The sequence below is a fragment of the Macrosteles quadrilineatus genome, unplaced genomic scaffold (genome assembly GCF_028750875.1).
Source record: "Macrosteles quadrilineatus isolate MER2022 unplaced genomic scaffold, UCM_ALF_1.0 Scaffold_16__1_contigs__length_3527350, whole genome shotgun sequence".
Taxonomy (NCBI): Eukaryota; Metazoa; Arthropoda; class Insecta; order Hemiptera; family Cicadellidae; genus Macrosteles; species Macrosteles quadrilineatus.
In genome coordinates, this window is record NW_026542609.1 from 2,092,970 (window position 1) to 2,112,333 (window position 19,364).

Consider the following 19,364-nt stretch of genomic DNA (forward strand, 5'->3'; position numbering starts at 1 on the left):
TAATTTGGACTTCACTGACAAGTATTTTTTTTGTGGTGTAATTTTTTTTTTTTTATAGATATATTTGAATTTGAAACTATAAGCAATGGGTTTTGCTACAAACGCAATCAACTGTACCAAAACATTCTTTATTCAGTTAGAATTTTTAAAAGGAAGTTTTAAATCAAATAAAGGGACAAAAGTAAAACTAAACTTAAGGGAAAACACCTCAAAATTCCTACACCCAATAAAAACCTATAACAACATCGGGAAAACGTTAAAACACTAAACAATTCTTAGTAGTTTAGAAAACTTGAACGCAAGGGAGGCTCCGTCGAGTGGGAGCGTTTAGTGCTCTTGTTATTTGGTGATTGGCCATTGTTTCAACAATGGTTGGTTGTGCCGCGGGGAGCGCTGAAAGCTGTATTCTCCCTGCATTAACCAATGGCAACGTCTCTGCAGTCAAAGGAACGATGAATAAATGAAATTCAGTAAGCCGACCCTAGTCCGGCGTTCCCTCATTGTAGGCTGCATTCTGTTGAATGATCTGTCAATAAGTAAATACACTTTCGTCAGGTAAAATAAAAACTAGGAAATAGAAAGATTGTGAAATACCAAATAAAATTAAGATACAGTATTTTAATATTTAATTTTGACCTGTTCAACACATTGTTGACATATCTCATTTATAGACACTTTCCTATGAGTTTGAAATTTCTGACGATCACCAATTAGTTGTTGATTCAAAAGATTCTTAGTATTGTAGTTGTATTTAGCAACTATAGGCCTATTTACAAACAGTCTTATCATACTAAATACACCGCCACAGCAAACCTGCAGAATAGCAAATTTCTATTTTGCCAAATAGACTTTTACACAAAACATTGTCACATCAATTCCCTAGTTAAATAACATTAGATTTTGTGAGTTTTCTTTGCAGTTTGCTGCCCAGGTTTGCTGCTACATGAAGGAAAAAGGGGTTTTTTTTTATTATGGTACGAAATAAATAAATTTTCCAAATTTTATTAATATATATCAATAAAGAAGCAAATTACAAAATTACTAAGTTACCCTTTGGAATGAAATAAGCATTTCAAATGCACAGTTTCTATTAATTTTCTCCGTAAAATTTAATCCTACAACAACGCTTCTAAATACTTTTTTTTTCTTTGAGCCCTCTACGATTTTTTTAATGAAATTTTGTAATAATAATATTTTAAGGGCAAGAGATTTTAAGAAACAATTACGGAAAAACTTTAACCCCCAGTAACACCCCGTTTGGCACACGAGCTCAGTCAGGTGTATTCAGCTATATAAATTCTTGACAAATTTGATCAAAATCGGAAAACATAGTACTGTAATAGCTTCTTCCCTATAGGGATATTCGCTAAAAAGAGAGTGGAAGTAATCGGACGTGTTTCTAAAAGCATAAATACTTTATGTATTATCAATTTGATCGTTAAAGTAGGACTAGTTAAACAATTGTTTTCTGTATTACAACGACCTACTTAAATACTTTTAATTAAATAAATGTATTTAATGAGATGTTGTAAGCCAGGAAACCGTTTCTGCAGGAACTTTTAACATATAAAATAGCATAATATATAAAGTAGTACCTGACATTATGAAATTCTATTAAAACCTTGAAAATGTATAATACAACGTCCCGTAAGTTGGTACAACCAATTTAGGAATCGGTTGGATGGATCAAAATAAAACGAAATTCAAGGATAACATTTTTAAATCGTTTAGGTGTAAATTAAAAACTGAAAGAAACAAAATTGCAAATATCTCAAGAACGAAGCATTACAAAGATTTTATTCTTGATTTTCGTTTGATTTAAACCCATTAATTAACCTATTTAACTAAACTTTTTGTGTATTGTGTTTGTGCTTAATGGCGGGACACCCTGCAACTTGAGGCAGTTCACTCAGTATGTATGAAATGTAATGTTCTTTTACTTTGTTTTAAGTGCTGTCTCGTTGGTTGCCTCTGGCAAATGCAGGTCAAATAATTAAAACCAATGTAATAGAACTCAACTAACTTTAAAGTTGATCTCTTAAATCGACGGAATCTCACAAGTCACACTTAAAAAATAAAATATTCGACATTTTCAGATGAAGATAGATGAAAATAATCACTTTTGGTACATTAATTTAAAGATAAATATCTGTTTAAGTAAATGTTTGATTTACACTCACTATATTACAGTACCAGTAAATTAGATTGTGTTAAAAAAAATTATAATACTATTTTGTAAACTTTTTGTGCATAGTCAATGAAGATTACATGCTTTGAGGTTGATTAGAGAAATCTATTATTGATTTGAAGTTAAATTTTAATACGCATTAACCAATTTTATTCGAATTAAATAGTTTAAATAGGGAATAAAAATAGTTCGTCTTCAGTAGCACACTCCCCATGTAAGTAGGTTATAGAATTAAGTACCACCATTGACTATATATACCTAGTCAATGGTACCACTCTAACAAAGATCGACTCTTTAGTTGCCTTTTATCCTCACAAAGCATAAATTACATAACTTATAAAAGTTCTGAGTGGAAATATATTCTTCAGTTATTTATTCAATGCTATTGCTATTATTCAATGCTCACAATTCCTATACTATATATAAAATTTGAAATTTTAGTCGAATATCAAGGAAGTTCTACACAATACTATGTTTTAAAATCATGCTATTCTGTAGAAAAAGTTGTATTCTTTGTCAATATCATGTATTGACAAAGGAAAAATATAGCTAAATCATCGCGAAAAATTGTGAAAAAATGTTTTAGGGGTCAAAAATGGGGAAACCCTAATGTTTACCCATTAAAAGTCCCAGTATTGAAGCTACAGTATTGAAAGTGATCACTTTGGCAAAACATCAGTGTTTTGATCGGGCTTATCCCAACTCCGCGCAGTGGTCAGAAATCTGTCAAAACCGACTGTCCAACTCCGCGCAGTGGTCACTTCTGATCCCTCGCGGCACATGTCCAACTCCGCGCAGTGGTCAATTTTGGCTCTCACAGCCCTGACGGCTGAGAGTTGGTGTTTGAACTTTGAAATTGTGTTATACTTTATGTTATGTTTATCATTTATAGGAAAGTAAAGAGATAAGATATACCTAAAACAGGAGATGAAGCTTAAAAACCACTAATATAAGAAGTTTTAAAAAGTCCGTGAGAAAGAGTGACTGTGAATTTATACGTTCCAAATTCTACAATGTACTCTCTCATTCATATTACTGGGCTTATGAGCTCTCTGAACTTTAGTACCAAGTTCAAAAATATTAGTTTTGTATACAACCGCAGATTGCTATAACAAATTAGCTGTAATCTCTGTTTCATACAACAGTTAGCTACACACCTCAAATTGGAAAAAAATGGCCTACAAACTTCTATGTTTTTTATGACTTGCAATACAAAATTATATCAATAGCCTACTTAAAGCAGTATAAAAAGTTTAATAAAACTTCAGACTTCAAAATTGACTTTATATTTAATTACTCTACGTACAAAATGTTCAAAATTCCAGGGCAAGTGAGCCAAAATTGGTCAAATTAATCATCGTTAACATAAATATCGTGTATATTATTTACAAACCAAACAACAACAAAAAAAGAACAATTCATTTAAATATCTGTACTAAAAATAAAATAAAAATTATTAGCCTACTAAAATTTTATAAGTAAAATATTTACAAATTTACAAAAGTTCACTTATTTTAAACCATAATAAATTAATATAGTTAAACAATAATTATAAGCTTTAAAATGCGAAGCAATATTAACCTTAGTAAAACATTTTACAATCGTAAATCTCTTATATTAATACGTGAGGGCTGTTTTTTGTGAACAAAACTCCTCCGTTATTTCTGGACCGATTTTAACGATTGAGGTGTCAAATAATTCGTCTCAATTCGTAGTTTTGCATAAAGGTTTTAGAATTTAAAAAAATCTTACTCTCTTAAAAACTGCTAAAGGCATGAGTGCTTGGAAATGCAAATTTGGAAATGCATTTATTTTACACTTAACTATTGACATTTCACAAAAACACTTATTACCCTGCCTCGTGCAGCAAACTTATGTGTACTTATTAAACTAATGATATTTAAATAGGGAATAAATAGTATATTTTGAAATACTAGTGTCCCTGTTGCTCGAACTCGAGCAATTGCTAAGTATTACAGGCGTTATTTTAAAACGAATTTCAACCAAGTCATCATGTTTGTAGCAAACTGTTAAATTAGCAAACTTATTGACTGTTTACCATTAACATATGCTCTTCTTCTCACTTTTGATTTCTGACAACAGCTGGAATTTCTTAACAATTTTTGTTTCCAATGTTAATCTTATGGAGAAATACGAAACTTTAAAGGGCTCCATGGCCTCACTCCCTCATTATTTCCCTAAAAAGAAAGTTTCCTGCACAACTTCACGTTACCCTCTTTCCAATGACACCAAAAATATGTCAATCGGTTCAGTAGTTTCGGAGGAGTAATTGTCACAAAAAACCTGCTTGCGTATTAAATAATCTGCATATTAAATAGTCTGCAGTTTCGCTGCGGCGGGGGTATAACGTAATAACAGCAGCAAACTTTTTGGAAACTTCAACTCACGTCCATGCAAATGTGCTGTAGCCTTTGTTTTGGTAAACACTTTACCAAAACAACTACCGTAGATATTAGGAGTGGTCACAGCGTGGAGTTGGACTTGACACTAAAAGTGACCACCGCGCGGAGTTGGGCTGAACCCTTCGGGGGCCATAAAACTTTTCCTCGGATTAAATTTGACCACTGCGCGGAGTTGGGCAATCCCCTTTTGATCATTACAGAAACATGTGGCAGCGAAAAATACAAAGATAAACAGTATTTGTTAATTATTATCTCTTTAATTGCTGGCAATATTCCTGAGGCGGAGCACGGGCGGTTAACTAGTACAATTTATTCCAGAGTTAGTCCACTATTCAAACTCATGGTTCCATAATTAATGGAGTTCCACGTCATAGGTATCTCAAATTATCAAATAGTAGCTAAATAAAACTATTAATATTTATTAATGTGGCGTAACCTTACAGATGAATGGATTATAACGATATTTAAAGCTATGTTTGTAACTTGTAAGCAACAAAAATGTAAACATTGACGACGTCTTAGTATAACCTCAAATTATGTGGTCTCATTTTTGTAACGATTAGAAGGTTATTTCCACAGTATGGTGAATAAAATGTTAATCACACGGAACGAAAGTGGATTTTTTTGGTACGCAATCGTGTTTTACAAGTGATGCACAGCAGAGATGACAAGTGGTATAAATAATCTTCTAACAAATAAAAAATTAAATAAAAGGTTAGTTTTTAATCGGGGATTTTAAATTGGAAATCAATATAAATATCTCAAAACCTGTTATTGTCGAAGTGTTTTATCTCACATATAACGTGAATTGGCTCACTTAGATCAGAAACTTCATGTCAACATGTCTTGGAAAGTTCAACTTCATATTCAACTTAGAAATAGACGCATGTAATTCACCATCTAAGTTTTGAATATGATCTCGATGAAATAAATATACGGGTTTTCAACACATTTTTATCGCTGTTAAATAGTTTACCTCCGACCGTTTTTAAGGTAGCCGATTCATTTCAGTTCTTAGAATTGAAACGTTTCTCATAACAGCATTGTTTACTTTCATAAGAACATAGTTTTACGGATAACAACATCTTTAACATCATTAACAGCATCACTGTCAATGGCAACGAGAGGTTATAAACGAAAACATCGTGAAGTAGTTATTACAGTAGGTGGCACGGTATGTCCTAGGTCCGGGACCGATTTACTTTTTCATTTCGATGTCCCTAGAGGCCAAAAAACCCTATTTGTTCAAATTGTTATATATGTGTGTGTATGTGTCCGTGAACGCGATAACTTGAGTAAATTTTCTCCGATTTTTATTACATTTGGTTTGAAGGTGTCTGGCGGAATATTTTGTAGACCGCAAAAAACAAATAATTTAGTACATTGAAGTGTTTTGTACAATTGTTAGTTACGGAGAAAATTCATAAAATTTTAAATTTTAAATTCCCATGGTATTCTTATGGAGAATCAGTAAACTGTTGTAGTATGCTCTTTTATGGATATATTTTGATCAAACTCGGCAAATTTATTTATTTTACACTAAGCTATTATATTTTAATAAAAAACGCGCTTTACACCCTCCCTGTAGGGGCAAACCTACGTACTCATTGAACCTAATGTTATTTAAATACATTTAAGTGAAAATCAAAGCAGGTAATTGGAAATTCGCTTAGTCTGCAGGTTTGCTGAGGTGGGGGTATTTTACACACTGTTGTCGCTGTTAATTATTTATCCTGAAAGAACGAAACTGTAAGTGGCTGCTATGTTAATAGTTAATTGTATTCTAAGTTAAAAGTTATTGTGTTAAAATAAATACAAATGAAATAGCACATAACTGAAATACGAAGATTCCAATAAAAGATCGAATATAATAAGTTTGATCAAATTATATCTGCATCTCAAGTGAACGAATCTTCAAATCAAGACGTTAAACAACTCGATACTTCAACTGATGTTATTGGTAAGTCAGAATCTTCAGTCGGATTCTCGTCTTTGCTGGATGTACCACTTGACTGGTATTGCACTTCTGGAGTATCGTTGAATATCCTGGATATTTGATACTTCAAAGTCAACGATTCAGGAATCGTTCGAAGAGATTTGTTTTGAACCGTGCTGGGTTTCTTTTTACCAAGTGTGTAATAAATAGTGAAAGTAAAATAATTCAGCCTCTTTTCTGACTACAACGGAGATCCTGATGTAAAGGTTCTTATTGTAAAATATGTTCACGAAATTAGAATTTTTCTATAAAATAATTATTTACATAATCCAATTTAACTAATAGACCTGCAAACTAAAAGGACTTTCCTTAAATAAAAAATAATGTTGAAATTATTTAATGCGATTGTAAATTATTTGAAGATCAAAGACGAAAGATATTTGCTGGTGTTTAAATGGATAGTAGGCTATCCTCGCCGGAGCAAACGGTCTGTTTGGTAAGGGCAATTACCTAGATTAATAATATTTGGTTTTAATGAAATCCTTTGACCAGGCAAGTAATGACATTGAATTCTGAACTTTGTACAATCGAGTGTACTTTATATTGTCTCTTAGTCCCGTGGTAATTCTTCAGCTTATGCAATTTAGGATTTTGTTCAACTTTATTAACAAGTTAGTTTCAATTCTTTAAGAATGTATATCACTATGATCTTATGTTTAATTATCAATTACGAATTAATTAAGATGGGGGTGTCACCTAGGTGCGTATTTGAACACTAATATGAGTGAAGGATGAGTGTAGAACGGTGTGAGAGGATCTGTGTATCTTTCTTACTGACTAAGATCCGCTAGGGTGGGCTCCTCTCTTAGCCGGTTGATGGCCAATGTCGGAGGGCCTCAGTCCAGTCGTAGAATTCGGTCCAGCCCGTACTCTTGTGCGGTGCGAAGGTGTGGGCAGACGCTCTCAATAATAAGGTATATAGGATGCCGCTCGGCCTATTTATGATTGCCGTACATATGATTCTTTACTTTAAGTTCAACGAAGTTATAAATGATAAAATCTAACATGTAGTAATAACGTAATATCATTATTGAATGTTAATTACCATTTGATTTTTAAATACGGATTCCTATACTTTAAATGATAATTGTTCTAAAAATAATAAAAGTCTGCAAGCTGGATTAAATTTCACAGAATCGTTAACTTTGAAATGTAAACACGATCAGAGCCCCAGTAATGGGTCTACGGTTTCTTTAGTTAATGTAGTTTTTCGTTGGTTTTGATTTCTCTACTACTCCTATTAAGAAGCAAGTAATTTAAATGAAATTTAACTGTGCTTGGAACGTGAATTAACTAATACTTATTAAATTAGGCTATTAATAAATACTAACTATGAATTTATTTGTATTGTATTTATGTAGCCTTGCCTTCTCCTTTGTTATTTTTCGAGTCGGTATATTATTAATGGTTTGATATTATTGTACATCTAATCATCAGGTGCACACAGAATAGTTTTTCCTAGTGTGTGATAAAAAAAACATTTTTTTTATCATTGTAAGTTACTGTTATGTATATTTGTATTGTATTGTACTGAATATGATTTTGTATATGGTGTATATTTTTGTTTGTAGGCATGGTTTGTTTGAAATCAAGTATGAAATTAACACCTTAAGACATTTATCCTTTATATTTAACTAGAATCATTGATTAAAGGATGATTTTAGCAGACAGGCAGACAGACAAACAGACATAGCTCGTATTAGAGAATATGATATGATAGGAATCAATTTCTAGTTAGTTTACTTTTAATTCAGAAATGTGTTGTATGTTAAAATTCAGGCGTGCCAACCAAAAAGACGGTCGTAGACCATTGTTTAATTAAGTGCACTTGTATTGTTCTAAGATAAAAGTTTATTTGTAAAATAAAGCACTTTATTAAATTATTCATGCATAATTCATAGCCAGTAATAATCATAAATCTAGGACTGATTTCACTAAAGTGTTGTATGTTTATAATCGAATACATTTCTGTCTTTCTGATTGGCTTAAGTTTAACAATGTCCGACACAAATGATGTTCACACAATTCCTTTTTGTACCCAAGCTATCTTCATCTATCAATGTCGGACATTTCACCCTTGAAGTGTGAGTTAGCTTTGAATTAAGAACTCTTTCAAAGTTAACCGAGCTACATCAAATTCCCTAAACTATTATAGTCCACTATAATAGTGGACCTCAATTCGCCATAAAAACGTTGTAATGTGTAAAATAAAGACACTTATCATGACATTTTGTATAAGCTAATTATATCGTGTGGAATTGTATAAACTCATATGATGTTTTTATGTATTAGCTGCATTTGAAACCAAGTTTTAAAATGGTTGTTATCTACGACTTTGAGCATTATTAGCTTTAATTCAGCCATGAAATTAGAAATTTATACACATACAGAAATTAAGTTAAACCACAGACGAGTCTGTCTGTCTGTCTGTAATATATATCTCGAAATCCAGCGGAAGGACTTTGATTAAATTTTGGAATCAGGGATTTATAGCCCTAAAAACGTGATTGGTGACAGCCACTACCACAGGAAAATTTGTATTTGGCTACATAACTCATTTGAAATTTTGAAAAGTTAACATTGGCCTTATATTGCTAAGTAACTATGTTTGTTGAAGTAAATAACAAGGAAAAATTAAACAAAAGAATTTTCACTACTCACATGTGTTAATAACAAGCCATCCACAGTATACTGGCAAATTACAAAAGACAGAAAAAAAGGAAAACATGAGTTGTAACTATTGAGCAAAGATTAAGATTACACAGGAGATTACTCGATAAGGGGGAAATAGTTCCGATCAAATACTGATTATTCTACTTGGCCCTCTCCCACCAAAACTTAATCCTTGAAGTACTGAGGCAATCCAAGTAAATTAATTACATCTGGGGGTTTTAACTGCTATAAAACTATTACTGTATGTTAAATCCCATAAAAAAAATTAAAATCACAATTTCTTTAGAAGTAGTATCGAAAAGTTGAAAAATCGTTGTCACTAGCTATTTCGAAACTAATATGATTTTGTTTGTATCATATTTTTATCTGCTGTATTTAGTGAGAGTAAGTCGAACACCGGTTTTCAATGACTAGAGGGGAGAAAAATTAGGAGTGAGTAGCACTGAAACTTAAGCAAGATCATAAAAATGTATCTTATTTTTGTTTAATTGCATGCTTTTACATGACAGAGTTGTTATTATTTTAGCAATCAAATGTCTGTCTATGGTTTGTAATAAAAATGTATTGAGTAAGTTATAAAATGTTTGTTTACAATATCGTTTTATTTTTACTAGTAAACCCAATTAACTACAACCGAGGAAGGTTCGATCCCCCGGTACTACTAATAAATACGTTATTACATCTATTTCATACAAAATAAAAAAAAACATGGTTCATATAGGCTTACATGACATTTATTTTATTTATTTACTTTTGTTTATTAAATACATATTGATATGCTTATGCAGCAATTAAGTCAATAAAAATTACCTTGAATGTTCAATCGTATGTCAAGTTTAGTCACAGGCTTGTTTGTTTGAATTTTGAAAGAAAAGATATCATTCTTCCACTTGAATTAATGATGCTATCTAACAAAAAGGTCGACGTTAGATAGTAACAACACCAGGGTTTGGACCGTTTCAAAACGTAAAAATGCCACTGGCGTAAAACTTGAAACACAATAAATAATAATTTACTAGCGCAAATTGGTAAAAGAATGCCTAATAAATATACAATGTATTTGGAAAATGTAAAATAAAACCTTTATTTTTATATCTTCACTAGCAGAATACCCGTCCTTCGTACGGGGTTGGAATATGAATATAAAATGCTTATTGCAGTTATACTTAAGCTTTGCGATTGCAATAATGGAGGACACAGTTTGATAAAATTTGCTTTTTTAAATTTACAGTATTCTATAGTATTACCTTTGATTATCCAATAGTCAATGGTATTACACATCTACCATAGCCATAATGTTCTACCACTTCACCTAAACAATAGAGAAAAATAAATTATCATCAATTCGCAAAATATCACAAATTATTCATGAAATGAAAAACATAAACATAACTGTTAACAATCCTACTTTGACAGTTCTCATTGTGAATCACAGTTTTTTGTTGCTGCTTAGTTCAAATTAAAGTTTTCATACATGCAAAAAATATAGTGCTGCACCCTGGTGGTAAATCTGATAACTTTTTAATGCTTTTCCATATCATAGAACCAACTTTTTTACAGCTGACTAAATTCTTTAATTCCCTTTAAATATGAACTAGTTAACCGCCCGTGCTCCGCCACGGGAATATTGTCAGCAATAAAAGAAATAATAATATTAACAAATACTGTTTATCTTTGTATTTTATTTAGGGGTTGTTTGATTTTTTACATGAAATAGAACTGATAGTTTGCCTGTATAAACTATTTTATGTTAATCAAACCGATGTATTATTTTAACCAAATGAATGTTTTATATTAATTCGAGTTCATTTGAAAAATAAATAGTATACGAACTGGGCAATGCTGATAACCTAATAAGCAGCTATTTATGCTATTTAGATAATTTTCTCAAGTATATTCCTATATTCGTCGTTTTTTTTTCATTACATTTGTTGTATGGAATAAAGATAGTCACTTAGCCTACATGTAAATCACGCATCAGAAGTTGGTCGCATTTCACGAATCTTTGACCCATACTGTGAGTAAAAGCTGTGTTTACATCGTATATATAAAGTTGGGCATACTTTGTTCAATGTTAGAGGGTATATCCGGTCCAATTTGATGGAACCTTTTCCATTTTTTTTTTTGGATTTTTTTTTGGATTTTTTTTTTAAAATCCACGACTCCTTAGTCGTGGATTTTAAAACTATCTAGACTACCACTACCAGAAAGATGTTGATTCAACTATTCAAGTGAGACTTAGAACTGGCCATTTCAAATGCAGATTTGTATTATATTTTACTCAAATAGTTTTTTGTCTCTTTTGACCCTTAATACTTTTTTTATAGTCGCTGTTGATAAGATTTTCCATAAACTCAAAATGTTGATAAGGAGTTCATTTTACCTTCCCCTTGTGACAACATAAGGACAAAATATTTGTGTCCCAGTTAGTCTGTTCTGACTCAAAATTCATAGATTTGCAGCAGGGCTAGAGATTTGCAGTACTGACAAATCCAATCTAACGACCCCAATTCAAAACAATTGGTATTTTTTAGAAGGGACTTCTAGTGCACATTTAACACCAACACTGCTCTTTACCCTTTTAGTTCGATGGTTCTCTACTTTTTTCCGTTCGGTATGTCTCTTTACGCCCGGTTAATGATTACCTTTTCTTTTTCTTTTTGTACTTTTCACACCCTGGGGTTAATGATAAAGTTTTATAACGCTATAGGCTAATGACCCGAGTCAACATTGCCACTAAACATCAAGTCAGATAGGCTACTTCTTCGCCAGAACCGAAATCGTAAGTCACAGTTTCTCAAGCAACTTCCCTGTGTAGGCCTACTCGAAAAAATATAGTTAGGGTATAGTTCACTGATAAATTGTAGTTCCAAATATCCCAGCGTACTCGCCATCCCGAGAAGGTAAAATTTTGACGTCGAACACTGATCTTGAGTAAGATTAATCACTTACGATAAAATGTTTGTATGTTTACCAATCATTAGCAATTATCTGTACAACTTGCAAGCGGATTTCCCTATGATTGTTCTGGTGGCTATAGAGAATAAATTATATTGATCAAAACAATAAGTTTCCGTCCCCTACTATGGGTATTATTTCACATTCCATACTCAAACTTAAACTCATTTACCACTTTCCTTCAGATCACTTTGCAGGAAAACTAAAACATTTTTGTGTCCCAGTTAGTCTGTTCTGACTCAAAACTCATAGATTTGCAGTACTGACAAATCCAATCTAACGACCCCAATTCAAAAAATTTGGTATTTTTTAGAAGGGACGTCCAGAGCACATTTAACACCAACACTGCTCTTTACCTTTTTAGTTCGATGGTTCTCTACTTTTTTCCTTTCGGTATGTCTCTTTACGCCCGGTTAATGATTACCTTTTCTTTTTCTTTTTGTACTTATCACACCCTGGGATTAATGATAAAGTTTTATGACGCTATAATGACCCGAGTCAACATTGCCATTAAACATCAAGTCACATAGCCTACTTCTTCGCCAGAACCGAATGGTAAGTCACAGTTTCTCAAGCAACTTCCCTGTGTACTTGAAAAAAAAATTCACTGATATATTGTAGTTCCACTTATCCCAGCGTACTCGCCATCTCGAGAAGGTAAAGTTTGGTACCACTGAACGTCTAACACTGATCTTGAGTAAGATTCGTCACCTACTATAAAATGTTTGTATGTTTCCCACTCATTAGCAATTATATGTACAACTTGCAAGCGGATTTCCCCATGATTATTCTGGTGGCCGTAGAGAATAAATTATATTGATCAAAACAATAAGTTTCCGTTCCCTACTATGGGTATTATTTCACATTCCATACTCAAACTTAAACTCAATTACCACTTTCCTTCAGATCACTTTGCAGGAAAACTAAAACATTTCAAAAATAAGTTAACAAATACACTTTCTTTGATCAAAATCGTGTGTTTAGAAACAGAAACTCCAAGTTTAATAATTGCATACTGGAAGTGAGGTTATAAAAATAATAACAAATGTCTGACAAACATTAAACAGCTGACGGATAATTTATAAACTGTGTATTATTCTGCAATAAGAATTGTATTGATTCTACCTTTAAAGGGCTGTAGGTCGTAGCCCTTAGAAAAAACGTAAATTCTAATGAAGTTCGGCAAATCTATGCATTATCCCCTTTAATTTGAGACATAAATCTTGTAGATCGGTCCAGTAATTACTGAGAAAACAGTGTTACAACTGTGTATTAAAAATATAGATACTCATAAGGTTAACATGGGGAATTACAGAGCCACTGGGGCGGAGCCCGAAAGGATTTTTGAGATAAGAATATGCCTATATGTCAATCGGGAATGTAAGCTATCATCATGCCAAATTTCAGCCCAATCCCTCCAGTGGTTTATGCGTGATTGAACTTCAAACACACAAACAAACACACAAACTTTCACATTTATAATATTAGTAAGATTAATGTTTAAACGTTTAAATTTAATACAAACATATTAACACCAAAAATACATGAAACAGAGCCTTTATCAGTCAGTTAAACCAAGATTTTAGCCCATTAAATTGGTAGTATTTCAATATGATTTAAATTTTGTTAGTTTTCCGATAACTTCACACAGTCAAACACTAATACTATTCTCTCTATCATCGTCAGCAAAACTGAAATATTTTTATTCCGAAAAAGTATTGCAAACTTCTACAACACAAGCGTATAATCTGTGACGCAAAATTCTAGGGGGGAAACCTAAGTCAGGCTAGGCCTACCCCTGGAACCAGCCACACTCAAATTTCTTCTCCGGAGTGCTCAGAAGGAGCCGAGAAAAATCCAGGGGTCGATACGAAGTTGTCACGGCTTTGACTGATCAATTTATTAAAATTTAATCGAAGGCTCAGAGCTCAGGAAACGTTCAGGAAATCCTGCAGACGCTCAGTTGGAGCTATATCATCCTTACCTTAGTTAAAGTGTTTTGTTAAATTTTGCCTAACCTTTGGAATGACTCTGTAGGACCGACGAGTATTCAATCTTAGCCAATGTGATGTAAATACTCGTATTAAAATGCGACTAATTAGTTTAAGACGTTGGTAATCGATCTAATATCGAATGTAAGGTAAAACAATTCCTACAGAGTCGCCGGGGCCTAATTAATATAACTGAACGGATAATTTATCGTTATATGATTTAAAATAAATTTAGTATTAATTTTCGTAGCTGATTATTCAACTCAGCCTGCTCCCAGGACTTGATTCTTTCACCCGCCAAGGACGGGGTTTAGAACTCAGACGACAAGTCTCGGGGTATTAAACGACGAATTGACTAAAATAATTTAAGTGATAACTAATCGTTAAACGAACAGAATAAACGTAATTTCGTAGCAAATTAATTTAAACGAACCGAAAGATATCCACCGCTAGTCACTGGCAGGCAGGAACTGGCGGGTCATGACTCAAGTTATTAAATTTAGACAATTCGAATCGGGACTTTAATAAAGCGAATATGAATAATAGATTAACAATGCGTGAGATGAAAATACCGTAAAACGTGAAAAGAGCCTAAATAGTATGGTAGCTAACCTCCGTAATAAAATCGTAGCGTCGTCGTCGTAGTCGTATTCGTGCGAGAGGCTTCTAGCGAGCTAGTCGGCGGTCAACACGTCAAAACAGCGAATAATCATGTCTGAGTAAAATCATTGACTATATAACGACTGTAGTGTTATATAGTCAATGGTAAAATCCTTCGTTCCTGCCCGCTCGAGGCTTACGCGCTCAAGCGGCGAACTTTAGTACGATGTAGTAACACTTCGGCCCAGTAACATTTCGGCCAAACTCAAATAGTACAACTAGATAACAGCTGATCGAATTCACTTGTTGAGCTGGTCTAGTTTCGTCTGTCGTCTGTCAACAAATAAACACCAGTTCAGTTTGGGGTTATGTCGTCGGCGGCGTTGAATGTATGTAAAATCGGTCAGTTTAACTTTGTTTGGTGAAACGGAGTGCTATTATGAATAAATATGCAGTTGTGGGTGTGTTTGTGTACTACAATGTTATTAAAAGTAGGCCTACGTTCTTTGGTCCATAGCCCAAGCTATGGCCAACACATAGGCCTAGGAGTAGGTTGTTGTGGATTAAAATTGGGTAAGTTCTGGTGTTAATTTATTCGCAGCACGTATTTACCCCCTTAAAATTTGGTAGCCTACCTTAAAAATCCGCCATTGTTATAGCGCTAACAAAAGTGTGACGTTATCCAGAGCATAACGAGTTTTTGTTACCCTTTGAAGGATTTTAAGCAAATCATTTAATCGCTTTCTCCAATTTCAAGCAAGAGAACAGTTTGTTGAGACTTCGTCGCCGAAACTGTTGCGGGTCTAAGCTAGTAATTATTATCACAACAAAATATAAGATATATCGAAAAAAATTGAGGAATTCTTCCAGTAAACTTCTGTTGAATGTTGCCGAAGATAAACAACGATACGGCAACGAAACGGTTGCGAAGATGTTCATAAAAATAAACATGTACTCTCATCGTTATCAGAATTGATTATTGTAAACAATCAAGTTGCATTATACATGTAACAACAAATTCCCCTGTATAACTATTTAGACTACCGGTACCTAAAATGTTTAATGATTCTATATTGTACTAGCACAACCCATCGTGGCCACTGAGGCAGACCCCTGATGGAACTTCTGGAAAACGCTTTATATTAAACATCTAGAGAGCTTAAGTAGAACCTCCATACCATTTTTTTAGCTATTATTGTTTGTAGTTTTTGAGATTATTGATAAATGAATGATTAGCGAGTGAGTGGTACCTTTTATAAGTGGAAATAGTTATTTCTGTAACTAGTGAGCAAAGTGGCACTTTGCTGCACACGAGAGCAACGGGTCCAAACGTACACGGATTACGTGCATAATAGAACCACGCTGTTTTGTGTTGTTTCGTTGGAATCCTGATGTGCGCCAAAGTATAAACCGTACGACAAAGTATAAATATGCAGCAATTAGCAGCTTTCTGTACTACAGAAACAGTACAAGGAAGCGAACTTTGTCGGGTGACTGTAGGAAAAATATATTAGTAAATTAATAACTGTAGCATACAGCCTTCTTCTTAAAGCCAAACGGACAAATAATTTAGAAACTCCGTAACAGTCGTTTCTTAGTAGGCCTACAATTTTAGAAAAATAAGATAGCTATCTCCTCGGAGCTAAATTAAAAACCTATGAAACTACACCAAAAGATTTAGTTTGTTAAATTGTTAGTGTAAAAATAAGTAGATCGCCTAAGGTGTCTTTAATACCCATCTCATTTCACGCTATTGGTTTTGCTCCCTATTTTTTTTATCAAAACAGTCATTAATACTCAAACGACTATGAATATCCTTGCACAAATCATATGAATGCAAATAATAAACACATAACTTCTAGAATAAATTGTTATTTGCTATTCAAACACTTAAGACGAATCATAGTTATTTAAAGTCACTCTCATAACTAAAATAACAATACTGTGAAATAAGAAATCTCATAAAACTGTGCAATGTCAGCATCGTTTGCATATTTATAATACCATCAGAGTATCTCGTAAGAAAATATGACGTCATGAAGGGTTTCATGACTCTCTTTTCATGAATGATAATAATAAGTTGTTTTTTACTTTATAGGATTTAAGATAAATCAACCAAAAATACAATTTTATGTTTGTTCGTAATGAGCCTTGTTATATATAATTTCACTGACTCCCACTTTAATAGCGATGGTTTGTAGCAAAATTGACCAGATTTCTAATAAGCTACAAAAAGATGAATATTTTTAGTTAGTTAGATTTAAATACAGGTCACATAGAGAAAAACAGTTTTATTTAAATACATAGTAAACGTATTCAATAAATTAAATTAAAGATATTATTATTGATTAATTGATATGGGGTCGCCACCTAGGTTAGCATTTCAACCCAAATATTATTAAAGGATGAGTGTAGAATGGTAGAGTGTGAGGTGATCTGTGTACCTTTGTTACTGACTAAGATCAGCTTTTTCTAGCCAGGATCATTTATTTAAAGCCAAATGTTCAGGGATAGCTGTGTCCAGTTTAAAACCACCAAAAAGCTGTTGACTTTTCTCAGGGTTGATCCGGTGACCTTTTGATTGTTAGGCGAACAGAACGAATACTTACCAACATTATGAATTAAACCCAGTATGGATCATAAACATAACAAATGACGTCGATGGCCCGAATCCTATACTAATAGCGTCAACAACAACGACAATTCCATCCAAGCAATGTAAAATAATATTTATTTTCGGGACAGCAACGTCTTTTGTTTGTGTTTATGATCCATACTGGTTCTGTTCAAGTATTCGTGGTGAGCACTATAAAGTAAAACCATATCATCTCTTAGCTATCGAACGCAATAAAACGTCATGTTTTGCTTCAAACGCCGGAATTTTAAAAAAAAAACATTTAAAAATATTGTTTTGAACGCCATCACACTAAATTCAAACGTCATAGCAGCTTAAACATTTTGGGACACTGCTACTACTTAAAAGTAAGACTATATTCGTTTTGTAATATGGAAAGATATGGAATTAGAAATTAAGATCGAATTGAATTAGTGTTTTATCAGATATGTAATATTTTTACTTACTAAAACATAAGAAATAAAATAAAATAAAAATAAATAAAATAGGGAGTTAGAGTAAAGAGGTTTCATGCAATAAAAATTATTTATTCTTATTGATGTGTTTTGAACTGTTTAAACCAGATTGATATTCAAAAACGCATGACTGTACCATAAACGGATATAATTGTAAAGATCCGAACAAGCTTAAATTACAAACTCGAGGGTCCATGCTACTCTGCAACGTTGAAATGAAAACCACATCCGAGCAATAATCAAATTTATGAATTTTTATTGAATATCTTGATCTTAACTGATTTAAACGATTAATAAATAGCTCAAATGAAAAACCTTTAATTTACTTACTATTTTGAGTCTAAAACATGAAAAAACGTAAACAATAGTGGAGCTGTTGATTTTGAATAATAGAAAACCCTTAAAAATAGTTTTTACGTTGGTTGTTCACCTTGCGATTGCTTGTAGCCCGTCCGATTTGGATAACTTATTAATAGCTCACGATTACTAGAAAATCGTGTAAAGCTCAAATGAAAGCCGGAATTTTCACTGAAGGTTCTTATACCAAAATACGTAGGATTATATAATTATAAACTGGTAAAATGCATCTTAAATTGAAATAAAAATTCGAAATTTGTTTTTTTGGTCGAGTAATACAGTAGATAAATATATGCCGATGTTTAGAATGAAATCTGTGCGCACCTTCAATTTGAGACCTCAATCATGAAAATCGGTCCAATTTGTTTTTAAAATATAATAAGATTGACCCTATTAACGTTTAACGAAAACTATCACCGTTTTACAACAAATTATGTAGGATTAAGTTTTAGAACAGAAGATTTCGAATGTTTTTTTTTTAAGTTTCGGGTTCAATTTGGTATGATATTTCGAAAGAAATAGCATGAGCAATAGCTCCTAAAATGTAATAAAGTAGCTACTTGCGATAGTGCACTTGTTGTTAACATATGAATGAATGAATGAATGAATTATGAATTTACTAGCAGAGTACCCGTCCTTCGTACGGGGTTGGCATATAAGTATAAATGCTTATTGTAGTTATGGAAGAGGACACGGTTTAAGAAAATTTGGTCTTTTAATTTATACGGTATCCTATAGTGTCCTACAGTATCTACCATAGCCCTAATTTTCTACCACTGCATCTAAACCATGAAATAACGTTTAAGTTCTCATTGTGTACCACAACTTTTCGTTGCTAGTTGGTTAAAATTAGCTGTGGTCATAAATGCAAAAACCAAAATAGTGCTGCACCCTGTTGGTAAGCCTTATACCTTTTTAATGCTATTTAATATCATAGAGCCAACTTGTAAAGTTGAAACAGCTGAAAAAATTCTTTAATTTCTTTAAATATGAATACTCATAAGGTTTACATGAGAAACTCCAGAGCCAGAGCCACTGGGGCGGAGCCTGAAAGGATTTTTGAGGTAAGAATATGTATATATGTTAAT